Below are 15,268 nucleotides of genomic sequence, written 5' to 3'. Positions count from 1 at the left end.
CGAGCACATTATGCAACATCACCAAGCGCTCAATCGGTGACGTCTGAGTCTTAAGGTCGGTCAAAAATGGGGTGTCTACAACTAGCATCATGACTATATTTTATAACCTTTTATTATTAAATTTTAGTTGAACATATTCTTATTGAGTCATGATATGCAAACATTAATTTTATATAGAATTTTTAAACACAATGATATAACTTAATTGTGACATTTTACTTTAAAACAAAACACTCATAAACATGATTTATATTTACAACAATATCATTATTACAACATTTTTATAATATTTTTGTATTAATTTTTATATATGGATATAATTTTTCATTTTTATTGTTGCCATTATATTTAGATTAGATCAATTTAATCTAGATATATTTAAAAAATATAAAATTTATACAAAAAAACTTTTTAAAAAAATCATTGAATACAACAAAATAAAATAATGTATTAAATCTATATATATATATATATATTTTGTATTTGGCGAATTAAAAAAAATTCACAAAATATTATACTTTTTAAGTATATCTAGATTAGATGTATTTAAAAAATTAAAAAATTACTTAAAATATTAAAATTTTTTATTAAAAATAAAAAAATATGAAAAATAAAAAAACTCAATTTTTTGTGTGAGTTAAACCAAAGAAGATGATTGTTATTTTTTTTGAAATGACATTAACAAAATATTTGTATTATTTTATTATTTTATATGCATAAAGGCTAAAGGAGAAATATGTCATTTTAATCTGACAGGAGATAAGTGTAATTTTTTAAATGTAAAAAGAGATTTGTATTAAATAAAAGCTTTAGGGGTTTCAGTGTAATTTACCCAAAACCAAAATAGCAGTAAGGAGATGGATCGATAAACCTCCCGTTAATTCTGTTAGCCCTTATATATAATTTTTTTTTTTAAAAAAAATTTATATTTATCTTTAATATATATATATATATATATATATAAATATGTATTTATCATTTATTTTTTAAAAAAAACAAATATTATGAAATTACATGATTTGAATTATTGTATCAATTTAATTTTTTGTAATTGATTTATAATTAAAAAAAATTCATAATAGACTTATCATATATCGGTAGAAGGACTTATCTTTAACACGAGTCTAAATGAATTTGACTGAGAGGTTGGGGTTCAATGAAAACTATTTATTATTATAATGTGAAATATCTTTTTTTCAATAAATTTTTTTTTTGGCCAAAATTGTGAATGCCAAGGGATTCTGCTCTAATGTAAGTTAAGTGCAAACTTTGACATAAGTGTTGTCTTTTGATCTTTGCGTCAAATTACTTATGGGGTGTTTTGGGAAGATGACTTTTAATCAAGATTTTTAACTTTTTCAAAAACTCGTTTGGGAAGTTGGTAAAAAATTATTTTTAAACTTTTTTGTTTAATATTTGTTTATGCTATCACATCATAATCAAATGACCAAAATACCTCTGCCCAATTTAAAAAATTTATATTTTGACCTGTGGAGTAGCTTTTAGCTACCTTCCCAACTAATTTTGATACCAAAATAACCAGCTTTTGATTTTTTACCCAAGCTGCAAAACATAGCTTTTTTGCTTGTTGCCAAATGACACCTTAGGCACTTAGTTAAGTCTTTTGAAAAATCTAAACTACAATATCTATAATCTATTTTTCATCAATTATTCAAGATAAATTAACTATTCTTGTGAGACTTGATAACTAGCCAACATTTCCATCAATTCAATTTTGTTATATCATTATACTTAAACATTGTCATTATATTTTTGTCTTGTAGCAAAAGTCATTTTATCATATAAAATATATTACAAATATAAATAAATAAGATCCTTTTTACAAGTCTGATGAGTCTCAACCACCAAGTATACAACTCACCCCACACCTGTACGAGAGTGTCGTTGTTACATAGATGTGACATAGGGTGCAATAAGAATGGAACCAACATGGACGTTGTTTTCTTTTCTTTTTTGATTCAAATGAAAAGAGAACAGAGTTGAGAGTTTAGTACAAACAAATAAACAAAAAGGGGGTAATCAGACCCTCCTTGAACTAGCGGAAGCCATGTCTGCAACTAAAGAGGAAATGATGGAACTGGGTGGGTCATCTAAGAAAACAAGGTGCTCTGTTTAGTTGACTCCAATGTTGGCAAGTGCATCTACACATTGGTTAGCTTCTCTTGGAATATATTGAATGCTGCAGTTGCATCTTCTCAGCATGAAGTTTGCATCTTCAATCAGTGCTCTATATGGGGAAGAGCTTTCAGCTCCATCCTTGATAAGCTTCATTGCTAGCTGGGAATCTGTCTCAATTTCTATGTTGGCCATTCCTTTCTGTATGATGATTATTAGACCTCTATATGGCCCCCAAAGTTCAGCTTCCAAGCTCGTACAGTTTCCCAGATAGCCATGGTACACAGCCAGGTGTCTACTTCATCTCTCAGTAGACCACTATACCCAAATTGGCATGGATCTTCTTTAGAACTTCCATCAGTGTGCAGTTTCAGTTTCCCTGCAATAGGAGCAAATCAGTTAGTTAGTCTTGGTGCTAAATAATTTGGGTGAAGGGGGTTTAGAAAAGCTTCCTGGATTTCTTGAGCTTGCTGGAGTATGCTGGCTATGCTGATGTATGCAGGCTGAGTTTGATTTTCAAACACTTCTTTATTCCTATCTTTCCATATATTCCAGATGGCAATCAAAAAGATTGTTGCCCATTGGATTTCAACCATCATGCTTTTATTTTTCATGTTGGATTTCAACCATTCAAGTAATGGTTTCCTATCTTCTTCTTGCCACCAATTGAGATATTTCAGTTTGAGCCTGATGTTTTTAGCTTTGGGGCAACCTCTTAGTAGATGACTTATATTTTCTCTTTCAGTTTGGCATTTGTGGTGGGCTTACACCAACAACATTCCTAGGGACTTCCATGTAATACAAATATACTCAACCGTATTACAGAACATCTTAATATCCTCAACAATAGATCGCCGATACAAGCCTCAGCTGATGTGTATATGTTAACAGTCTTGACATTGTGATCTACAGACCATCAAGCTGCATCAAGACACGCCTTGGCTTCTGCCGTAGATGCCGATAATGCAAAGAAGGCTGCAGTGTGCGCCGTAGTCTGTCTATCAAATTCATCCAAAGCTACCCAAGCTCCTCTTGCAAGCAAAGCATCCTTATTCCACGAGCCATTAATAATGATCCTGTGTATGAGGCTATCTGCAATCCAAAGAGAAATGTTAATAACAGAAAAGGATTTAGGGCAACTAGCATTGTCTCCATAATGATCCAAATTGGGTAGTTTTAGGTGTACAGTAATGAGGTTAGAAATCTTTGACGAGTTCAATTCTTGACTTAGGACTCTATCCTTGACAAAGCTGCTAGTTCCAAAGTCATGGAGTTCTCTCTATGTCTAAGTAAAGTTGAAGGCAAGAAAAAAGGACTCCATTTCTTCAGAAGTCCAATGGAGGATGGGACTTTTCTAATTGCAGTCCAATCTGCATGAAGCTCCTTCAAACAGTCCAGGAAACCCACGTCTTGCAGCAGTTCGTCAAGTTTGGAGCAGCCAGAGAGGTATAGACATGTAAGAGCTTTCAACTGACAAATGTTGTCTGGAATACTTTTAAAGTTTTTACAATTGCTTAGATTCATTGAACCAAGATTGGTAAGATGTGCAACCAAAATTTTGAATAGTTTAAATGTTTTCCTTTTTCCTTTTCTCTTTAATAAGAAAAGATTCATACTTTTGCTTGGATGGTTGATTCCAGTGGCTCCACCCCAATGGAGTTATTATATTGTCGATATCACAGTAAAAGTATGAGTATATTACTCGCGACTAATTTTCCCAAGCTCTTCCCAGGTAGACAGTTCCTTATCCATTGATTGTGCAATTTACAAAAGAGAACCCTGAATCATCATATTGGAATCTCTATGATGAGCTGCAATTGCTCCAAATCTTTCAGCTGTTGAGTGAACACAGTCCTTGTTCAAAAACCCCAATTCCACAAATCATTATCAAGAAACATATTGGACATATGATTATCATACACGGGTAGTGAGGATTTGAATGATACCTGACAGAGCGATCTAGATCTGCCAAATATGAAATCAACAGAACCTTGAATGTAATACTGATAAAGATAGTGTGATCCGTAGTCATCTAGAAGTGTGTCTTGTGTCCCCAAGACCCTAACTTTGTACAACATCGCTTTATCGGCAGTTAATCTTAGGCCAAGTTTGGGAAGACTAAATAAGTGCACTTTTTGACTTTTTATGAAATATGGGTTGGATTTGGGTTGGGTTTGAAGTGATGTGTTAGAGAGGTGATGTGACTTAAATAAGATGATGTGACTTAAATAGGATAATGACTTTTTGACTTTTTGAATTTTTTGAAGGATGCCAAACTTGGCCTTAATGCTACATCTTGCATTCCATAGGCTCTAGGTATTGCAACCCCTGAGTTCCGACATACCACACCATTGATGAGAATTGTTGGTAGGGGTTGGTAACGTTTATGGCTTTGGTTTGTGTTTACAAAAATTTTATGAACTGGTTCTTGTTTATTTTTAGAAAAACATAAATTACAAACGCGTTTGATTTGAACAAAATGTTTAAAAAAATTTAAAAACATAAACTAAAAACATGTTTTTCCAGGACCAAAATATTTATATTTATTTTTTATTATTTATGACAATAGGATCATACACATTATAATTGAAAAAAAAAAAATTTAGTCAAATTTTTAAGTTTCTGTTTAAAAACCAACGTAAACTTATTTTTGAGTTTTCAATTTTTCCTCAAATTTACAAACTAAGACAACCATTTATAAACTAAAAAAGTTATCAAACAAATTTTTATGACAGTTTTTAAAATTTTTGTAAATATAAACTAAAAACGAAATGGTTACTAAACGGGCCATTGTGTTTTGGGTTTTTGTTTTCAAAAATACGAATAACAAAAACATATATGGGTTTGTACCTCAAAGGTGATTCTAGTTGTGTAGGAGAAATCGGATTCTATGGTGACTGAAGCTGATCTAGAAGTCCCTAGTTGACACTCATTCTTGTCTTTATCAGAAGCTTTATCATTCCAAGTGACAATTGTTTCAGAAGTTCAATTTTCATCTCCAATGAATGAAATGTAAGGCTTGGAGTTTGGAACAAACACCTTTTCTTTGCATCGGAATTTCATTAAAGTATTCTTAGTCCTTTAAATGTATGTAGGAACACGAGAAGCTATGATGACGGACTATAAAGTATGGACACTTCAAAATTGGTGTCGTGGTGGTGTCTGACATGCGGACCCGTCGGGGACACGGGGACATGTACGGGACACGCCAGATGGCGTGTCCCTTTAATTTAATGATTTTTTTTTTGTAGGGGACACAACGGCGACACGTGTGTCCATATCGGGACGCGGCATGAGACACAACGGGGCTCATTTTTAATTTTGTTATATTTATTTGAGGTCAAAGTGTAATATTTAAAAGGTAAAAAAAACAATGGTGTGTAAAATTGTGTACTCCATCCACTTGTCTATACAGTCGATCCAATCGGCAGTGACAGTCGATCGAAGACCCCTATCCATTGAACCAGTCATCTATCGTTGACAGTCGATCAATCTATCGAAGACCCCCATTCATCCAGTCGATCGAAGACTTCAAAGGTAAGCCCCTCTCTCTCTCTCTCACACACACACACACACACTCGATTGTAATTATGGGGTAAATCTAGTCTATAGTTTGCTAAGAATGCAACATAAGCATCCGTATGTAAAACTATATATATGTATATATATATCTCTAAAACTGTATATATGTTTATATATCATGTATAATAAAATATCTAATTGTTGTTTTTTAAAATATCATATATAATAATAATTTTTGTAAATTATTATTTCTTAACTTTTTAACATATAATAAATAAAATAAATAATCCAATTATTAAAAAAAAATCTAATTAAATCATATATAATAAAAAATTATAAAATAAAATATCTAATTTTTATTTTTATTTATTTTAACGTATTTTATTATTCCTTATTTGTTATATTTTTTTATAATATATATATAGATATCAATTAAAAATAAAAAAATAAATTAACAATAGCACATTATTTAAAAAATATAATAAATAAATAAAATAATTAATGTGTATTAAAATAAAAATATTTATAAAAAATTAAAAAATTTGTCGTGTTCCCTGCTGTGTCCGTGTTCCCATTTTTTAGAAATTGCCGTGTCCCATGTCCGTGTCCGTATCCGTATGCGTATCTGTGTCCATGCTTCATAGATGACGGAAAATTGTGTAACAACCCGAAAATTTAAGTTGTTCCTTAAATTTTATATTAGTATTATTTAATTATAAATGAGAAAAATATAATTTTATGTACGATTAATTAAGCTCAAACAAAAAAAAGAAAAAGAAAAAGAAAACTAGTGATACAATTCCTTTAGTAATTGGGTCCAAGTGTAATTAAGCAACTAACCTAAACTTATCCATTTGAGGGATAAGATTCAAATCTATAGCATGATGATGGCAGCACAATAGAGAGGCTACGTGTCACCCAAACTTTGCTGAGCAAGTATTACACCTTAGTATAAAATAAGGAGTGGTGCTGTGAACAAGAATAGGAAAACAAATAAAGAAAGGGAAAGAAAATATTGGAAGTCAAGAAAGTCTTTGATAGTAGAAACAAAGAGTGAGGTATTAATTTTAAAGTGAGTTATATTATATTTTGGGTCACCATAAAATGTTTTAAGTATATCTTGAGTTATCATGGTTTATTTTATGCAACTCATATTTATAATGTTTCAATTATGTTAATTATTTCATGAACCCCTGTTGTTTAAATTAAAACTCATGGATATAATTTGACAATGATTATTTAAATATTTATTTTGTAAGTACCACGATGGGAGTCTCATGCCTTGGGGGACTTAAATAACCGTTGGCTTCTGATTAATCACTTTAGTGACCCTCTGTTGTCATGGATATATTGACTTCTGTTCTGCATAGAACAAAGTGCTTGTAGACACAAATTTTGAAACATGAAGTGTTTCAACACAATTCAAAATTTTATGTTACAAATATCCACTGTTTAGTTTTTAGACTAGGCAGTGTTAATTATTTGAATAGTAGGTTCCTATTTTCGATCTGTATTCTAGATCGTTAATTACACATTTTATATAAATAAAACATTCGATTAATGAAGAACAAAATTAATAAAAGAAGACAATTTAAGAAAAATAAATATTTTATTGAAATTGCTATGGGTTTTGAACCCTTGAATACAAAGTATAATTCTTGGGTTTGGAACCCTTTACCTATTCATCGCCATTTTGCGTTTGTAGCGTAGTTTCTTGAGTTCTCTAGGCTTCTTTTCTTCTAGCTCTTGATTTCTTTCTCTCTCTCTCTGATATTCTCATTTTTGATTTTTTGATCCTTGATCTTGTGTGATGGTCCTCGTATTTATAGAGAGACATCGAGGTAATCAGAATGCCTCATCCTCAATTTGAATTTCAAACTGAACGATAGCTCCATTTGAATTTTAAATAATAGCGCTATATGATTAATCGCATATCTGATTAACCGGATTGATCTTTGGGGTTTCATCCCGTGTGGTGTCCTTGTTGTAGGCTCTACAGGTGTCATCTTTCGTAGGCTCCACGTGTCATTTGAGTATCTTGAATAACGACATTGTTTTATTTATGCACTTCAACGGATCATATTGATCCTTTTTAGGAAGTGATTACTTACAACATTCTTATCATAGGCCCTATGTATGTCATTGACTGTATTTGAAATTTAAACATAAATTTAGTTAAAATTTATATGCCAACAAATGCTCCCTCGTGACTTGCACAAGTGAATTTTCTTAATTGCGCGAGTCACGACAAATTGACACTTTTAGGTCTTGGATGCGATTATTTCTTGGCCTTAGTCCCTTTCTGCCACATTTCAGGCTTTGTATTTTTTAAAAATGGGTTGATTGTTTTTTATAGTCCATGGGCCTTTTATTATTTTTGTTGCATGGGCCCCTTTTTATGGACTTCGGCCTTTTCATGGGCCTCTTTTTTTTTGCATGGCCCTTTTTTTTTCTTGTATGGGTCTCTTTTTAGGGACTTATTTATTTATCTATTTTTATTTTTTTCATAAGGGTCATGGGTAAGGTCCAAAGATTTAATTGGACATTTTCTTTTGTAGGCCTCCAACTTGCCACCATCTTTTTTTACAACAGATTTTTTTCTAGGCCATCATGGATTTTTCTAGACCATCATGGACCTTTCCATTTCTAGGCCACCATTTTTTAATTGGGCCTTTTCTTTTGTGGGCCTCCAACTTGCCACCATTTTTTACAGCAGATTTTTTTCCTAGGTCATCATGGACTTTTCTAGGCCATCATGGACCTTTCCTTTTCTAGGCCACCATTTTTTTAATTGGGCCTTTTCTTTCGTGGGCCTCTAACTTGCCACTTTTTTTATTTTTTATTTTTTAGGATCAGATTTTTTTTTTTTCCAACAAATATATATATGTATATATTTTAGGAGTTTGTCTAAATGGAATTGGATGGATTGACATTGGTAGGATTTCTAATCCTACACAAACTCTTGCTTCTTTGGAGTGGTTCAAATCCTACCTAAACTCTTGCTTCTTTGAAGTATTTTAGAAGACCACTACATCCTTTCTTTAGCAAGAATTTTTTGCTTTATATGACACCTATCCATGCATGTGGACAATAGATATTTTTCCTCCTGCAACTTTGTTCTCCCAGTAGAATTTTTTTGTTTCCAGCAATTTTCCAGCAGCCTCTTTTTTCCTTCTACAAATTTTGTAGTGTATATCAGGTCTTCATCCTTTCAATTTATTTCCATCAGAAGTTGTCTGGCCATTGTCTTTCTTCTTTTCCCGGCAGAAGTTGTTCTTCTTACACTTTGAAGAAGGCACAAAAGAATTCCTTCAAATTCCTTTTAATCAGGTATGCTTCTCTTATAGTTTCATCATAATATGAACTTTTCTATTGCTTTCTTTTCATCTTTTTTTTATTGTTGCTGCCAGTCATGAGACTAGACAAACTTTTTTTTATATGATGGCAAAAAACTGTCACCCTCTATGTTTAAAACAAAGACAACCCATTTTGCTAGACCATAAACCCAAATAGTCTAACAAACAAAGACCCTTCTTGAAATCGAGACAACCATGTAAAAAAAAACTGCAACCCCTTTTTAGCTGTTGCTCTATTTTTTTTTTTTAGTCTGTCTGTCACAGTAAAGATTTGTTTGCTGCCTTGTTTGTTTAAAACAAAGATAGCTCATTTTGCTAGACCATAAATCCAAATAGTCTAACAACCATGTAAAAAAAAACTGCAGCCTCTTTTTAGCTGTTGCCCCATTTTTTTTAAGTTTGTCTGTCACAGTAAAGATCTGTTTGCTGCCTTATATATATATATTTGAAGTCCTGTAAGCATTTTTGTTGCTAGATCATAAGCCCACGTAACGTCCTTGCTGATACAAACAAAGAGCCCTTTTCTTTTTCTTTTTTTTTCTTCTTCTTCTTCTTCTTCTTCTTCTTCTTCTTCTTATTATTATTATTATTATTATTATTATTATTATTATTATTATTATTATTATTATTATTATTATTTATTTATTTATTTATTTATTTTTATTTTTTATTTATTTTCCTTTGCACAAGAATTGTTGACATGGCTGCCTTCCAGCAGATATTTTTTTAACCCCTAAGTCCTTGCTTGTAAACATTAACAAAGACCCCTTTTTTTCTTTTTTTCCAACACCCTTACCAATTTCATGGATTCATAAATTTTGCATGCAGTAGCATTCCTTGGCCTAACAAGACTTTTATCTCTGCATTTTGTTTTTAAGGCATAAAATTTCTTTTCTTCAAGAAAGAACGAGTTCCTTTATTGGCAATCAAGTATGCAATATGCCTTTTATCCATAGCACCTTTTTTTCAACACTGCTGCTACCATTTTTTTTTAAACCTTTTTTTTTTTTGTAGACCAGGAATCTAAATAGGCCAAACAAGGTTCTTGTCACAGAGCCTTCTTTTATTCATAACAAAGTTCTACTCTTCCCTTATATTTTGTTGCTTTCTTTTTACCCTTTTTTTTAGAGATGGGTAGGATGAAGATGATACCTATACCTGGCACACCATTTTTTCCAAACGCAACAAAGTATGCAAGTATGCAATATGCCTTTTATCCATAGCACCTTTTTTTTCAACACTGCTGCTACCATAAAATTTCTTTTCTTCAAGAAAGAACAAGTTCCTTTATTGGCAATTAAGTATGCAATATGCCTTTTATCAATAGCACCTTTTTTTCAACACTACTGTTGCTACCATCTTTTTTTTTTTTTGGCTAACCATGAGCCCAAAACAAAGACTTTTCTTGTTTAAAGAAAAACCTGCTATACCTTTTTTTTTTTTTTTTTTTTTTTTTTTTTTTTTTTTTTTTTGTAACAACATATATTTGTTTATTTAGTAGATTTTGCTAAACCCAAATATGAACAATTTTTTTTTTTTTTTTTTTTTTTTTTTTTTTTTAAGGCCTGCTGCCTTTTATTTTATTTTGTATTAGTAGCAGCCCCTTGTACAATTGGCCCAATTGAACAAATTTTTTTTTTGAATATTGAATCAGCCTTGCCCCTTCGTGATTTGTGCAAGTGAATTTTAACTGTACGAATCATGATGACTAATTTCCCTTCTTTTTTTTTTTGTTAACAATTATTTCATGTCTTTTTATCTCTTTTGCAGGCAACACGCAAGGCGTCAGAGTTTGTTTGCAGGTATCATTGCCCCTTCTAGCCTAATGGCAATGAGTGGATTGAATCCTTGGCAGTGATTGTGTCCTTTCACCCCAAGGGCTTGAATCCTTGGCAGTGATTGTGTCCTTCACCCCAATGGCTTGAATCCTTGGCAGTGATTGTGTCCTTCACCCCAATGGCTTGAATCCTTGGCAGTGATTGTGTCCTTCACCCCAATGGCTTGATTTCTTGGCAGTGATTGTGTACCTTTACCCCAACGGCTTGATTCCTTGGTAGTGATTGTGTACCTTCACCCCAACGGCTTGAATCCTTGGCAGTGAATGTGTCCGTCACCCCAATGACTTGATTCCTTGGCAGTGATTGTGTACCGTCACCCCAATGGCTTGATTTCTTGGCAGTGATTGTGTACCTTCACCCTAACGGCTTGAATCCTTGGCAGCGATTGTGTCCGTCACCTCAATGGCTTGATTCCTTGGCAGTGAATGTGTCCATCACCCCAACGACTTGATTCCTTGGCAGTGATTGTGTCCTTCACCCCAACGGCTTGATTCCTTAGCAATGATTGTGTCCGTCACCCCAACGGCTTGATTCCTTGGCAGTGATTGTGCCCTTCACCCCAACGGTTTGATTCCTTGGCAGTGATTGTGTACCTTCACCCCCAACGGCTTGATTCCTTGGCAGTGATTGTGTACCTTCACCCCCAACGGCTTGATTCCTTGGTAGTGATTATGTCCGTCACCCTAATGGCTTAAATCCTTGGCAGTGATTGTGTCCGTCACCCTAATGGCTTAAATCCTTGGCAGTGATTGTGTCCGTCACCCTAACAGCTTGATTCCTTGGTAGTGATTGTGTTTTTCACCCCAACGGCTTGATTCCGTGATTGTGTCCGTTACTCCAACGGCTTGATTACTTGGCAGTGATTGTGTCCTTCACTCCAACGGCTTGATTCCTTGGCAAGAGGTTTTCGTCAATTTCTTTATCCTATGACATTATTATCGTATATTTGCCTTTACTAATTCTTTTTTTTATTTTTTTATTTTTATTTAATTTTTATTTTATTTTTTTAGGCAGCATGGAAAAGACACTTGAATATCTTCGACGTGACGAGAGGGACGTATTGGATAAATCAGGTCTGAAAATAATTCGGCACAAACCCATCATTGCTTTATTGTCACCCACCGAGTTGGACTCCTACATCCCTTTACATACGGCTTCCGAAGACTTGGTCTATACAGGAATTCGAAACTGCTGTGAGATTCTCAAGAAAGGGGACTCCAAATCAATCGGTTCATTCCCTGTCTCAATCCTCCATCCATTTTCTGAAGACCTTGACTGCTCTGAATTTAATACGCTTCTTAAGAGAATGAAACATGAAAAATTGAAGTGGGATAATTCTTTTAATGTCCGCGGCATCTCTACCCATTTGCAATCCCCTATATGGATTTTTTGATTGAATGACGTTCTTTCTACATTTGCCCCTATTTTGAAGAAGTGTGGGATTTATGCCGCAATCTATGTATCCCAATTTGCTTATGCTAGGAATGTCGCCCTGCTCAAAGGATTCTTAGAGTGGTGGTCACCCGACACTAGCACTTTCCACACCATTTACGGTGAACTTGGGATCTCTTTATGGGAACTTCATCGCATTAGCGGGCTCCCCATCCGTGGCGAGTTTTATGAAGAGTTCACCCCCTCCAATGATGTTTTATATTCGTCCTAGACATCCAAAGCGTGCCGTGGGCTTTTCAACATTTATGCCAGCTCTTTTCAATCCAAGAAGTTTAACCACTGGATTTTCAAATTTATTGACGAATCCCCAACTTCGATTAGTGATTTTCGACGAAAAGACAGAATCCCTGATGATGTGTATCTTCCTGGTTTTTTGGTGAGTTGGCTTAGTAGATTTGTCTTCCCTTACTCTTCCGGGGAAATTCGTCCGACTACCTTTCACGCAGCCACCAAAATGGCTAGTGGAACCTTATTTAGCCTGGCCATCCCCGTCCTTGCATACCTCTATCATTCTCTTAGCAAAATGGCATCATCACCTTCACCTGGGAAGGAAAATATTCAGGATCCTTTGCATTACCTTTTTGGATGAATTTCACTATATTTTGTTAAGACTTACTCTCATGGGGATCCTCAGTCGATTTGTCCGATTCCTAATATTCATTTCATGCCATATCTTGGGTTTATTGGAAACCAATCGGCTACCCAGTTTTTTACTGATAAATTTCCATTTGCGAACTCTCTTATAACCTATCGTACGGAGTGTCAGCTTAGGGCTCTTACCGATGAAGGTGAACCTTCAGGCATTCTGGACGACTCTAAAAGGATATCACCTTTCCACCTTGGCTATCTTTTATCGTTGAGGCAAGGGATTTTAACTTTTAAAATGGGATTTAATTTCATTTCTGAACCGTACTCCCCTAACCGATACGGTCGTCAATTTGGGTTTGCTGAAGCATGCCCTACACTACTTAATGTATCTTGTCAGCAACCCTCTGCGTGGTCTAAATTTTATTACAGCTGGCGTCATATGCTACGCTGCGGTACAAAAGTCTCATTGGAGTTACCAGGCTCCCGATCTATTTCTCACGTAACCATGCCTTATGCCAATTGGTGGTTGGGAACATCCTTTACCGTGCTTCAATATGCTACTCATACCCAGCCGAAATCTTCACGCAAGAGAAAATTGGATATGTCAATTAAAGACCAAAAGACGAATAAGCCTTCTTACTCTAGAGCTAGGCCATCATCTTCACCTATTGCTCTGGAAGCATCATCACCTCAGAGAGTGGATAATAGTCTGCCCACCTATTGCTCCTTCCCGATCTAGTTCCTCGGTTTCAGATCTCCTTCATATTTTTGAGGATATGTGTAATTCTCAATTTAAAATGAGATTTAGCTTTGAGCAAGTAGATTCTGGCCCTCAATTTTCTAGTCTAGCAAAGCTTTTTCCAGAGACTATGTCTATCAGTAATTGTACAGGAACTTCCCAACCCACAGTATCGACCAAAACCCCAATGGACCAATTTCGCACATACTTGTACTCTTTTCTTGAAGATAAAGATGAGAATATGGTACAAGAACTCTTTGAGGGAGATGGGTATGAATTAACTGCCATGGGTCGTATTCACATTAAGAGTGTTGAAACTCCTTCTCCCACCAAATCTTTTGATCATTGTCTCAATAGGAGTAGCGAGAGTGAAGATGAGTTTTATTACTACACCCCTCTTTTAGATGGCACACCGACTAAGATAAGTAAATTGCCCCCAGCAAATGTAGGTTTTTCTTCGCCTTCTTCGAACAAGTCATCCAAGCTGTTAAAGAAAGGTAAAATTCCTCCTTCTTCTTTTTTTATTTTTATTTTTATTTTTTAAGAAAAATACCTTTTATTTTCTTAGGCACTACGCCTCGGACTTCCCTAGCTGCCTCGTATATGCCATTGGCTACCTTTAAGGGTATTCTTATTCATTCCTTGTACCTCATTTTATTTCATCATGTATACATACTCAAGGAACTCTTTTCTCTTTAGATCATGCCATATTGTTGAATCTGTGGTCCACTTGTGGGAATCACAACTTGTCTCCTCCCACACCTAAGTCTCTTCAAGCCGTACACCAAGGTATACTTCATTCATCCATATATATTGTTTTTACCTTCTATGTTTTCATTGAGTGTCTCTTTCTATTTTTACAGAAATTACTTCTGATACCTCGAAAGGGGCCCAAATTCTTGCAGACTTACTTGAAGCAAATGGGGTTAACAAATTATTTGACCAACTTGAAGCACCCCTTGCTCCATCTAGCCTTCTTTTGGGAACTTCCTCTAACGAAGCAGCCACCCATATTCAGAAAGGTCTTATTATTTCTCTCCAATCAATGGCGGATGTTAATGGCATGATTGCTGTAGCAAACAACGTTTTCATGATTTTGAAGAGTTTTGGTGTAGACTTCACATCTTTTTACGAGAAGGTGAAGATATTCCTTGGGTTCTTTGCTTTGAAAACCCAACTTGCAGAATCTTCAAACTTGTCTACCTCAGAATTTGAGGCCCAATACTATGAGAAGAAGCTTTATTTCGACAAAGTTTCTAGCAAACATGAACAGTTGTCTGCTTTAATTATCAAGTTGGATGAGCACATTGCGGGTCTTAATCAAAGGATTATTTAAACCAAAGAATTACTCAAACAACTTGAAGAGGAATTGTCATCCACCTAAGCGGAACATGCATTCTTTACGTGTGATTTTGCACAAGCTTCCGAGAGTGTTTCTAAATCAGAAGAAGACATGAAAACTGCTCTGAATGTTTTGAGCTAGCACAAAAAGAAGAATGGACAATACAGTGTTGTGGAACGTGCTTTTGAAAGGGCTAAGGCTTCTCTTAATGAATGAATGCACTTTTATTTTGTTATTCATCTGAACATAATGTATTTATAAAATTTAGCTCAGTGATAGATTTATTTGTTATATG

The 15,268-nt window shown here is 34.4% G+C and overlaps 1 pseudogene; it reads right to left on the bottom strand.

Annotated features, from left to right (window-relative positions):
- Positions 1-2,351: 2,351 nt before the first annotated feature.
- LOC145798374 (pectinesterase QRT1-like) lies at positions 2,352-5,199 on the bottom strand (annotated as a pseudogene).
- Positions 5,200-15,268: the final 10,069 nt, after the last annotated feature.

This window comes from Camellia sinensis, chromosome 8 (genome assembly GCF_055761805.1).
Source record: "Camellia sinensis isolate YWXY chromosome 8, ASM5576180v1, whole genome shotgun sequence".
Lineage (NCBI taxonomy): Eukaryota > Viridiplantae > Streptophyta > Magnoliopsida > Ericales > Theaceae > Camellia > Camellia sinensis.
Note: the sequence above shows the minus strand (reverse complement) of the source record. Positions and strands in the feature narration are given on the sequence as shown.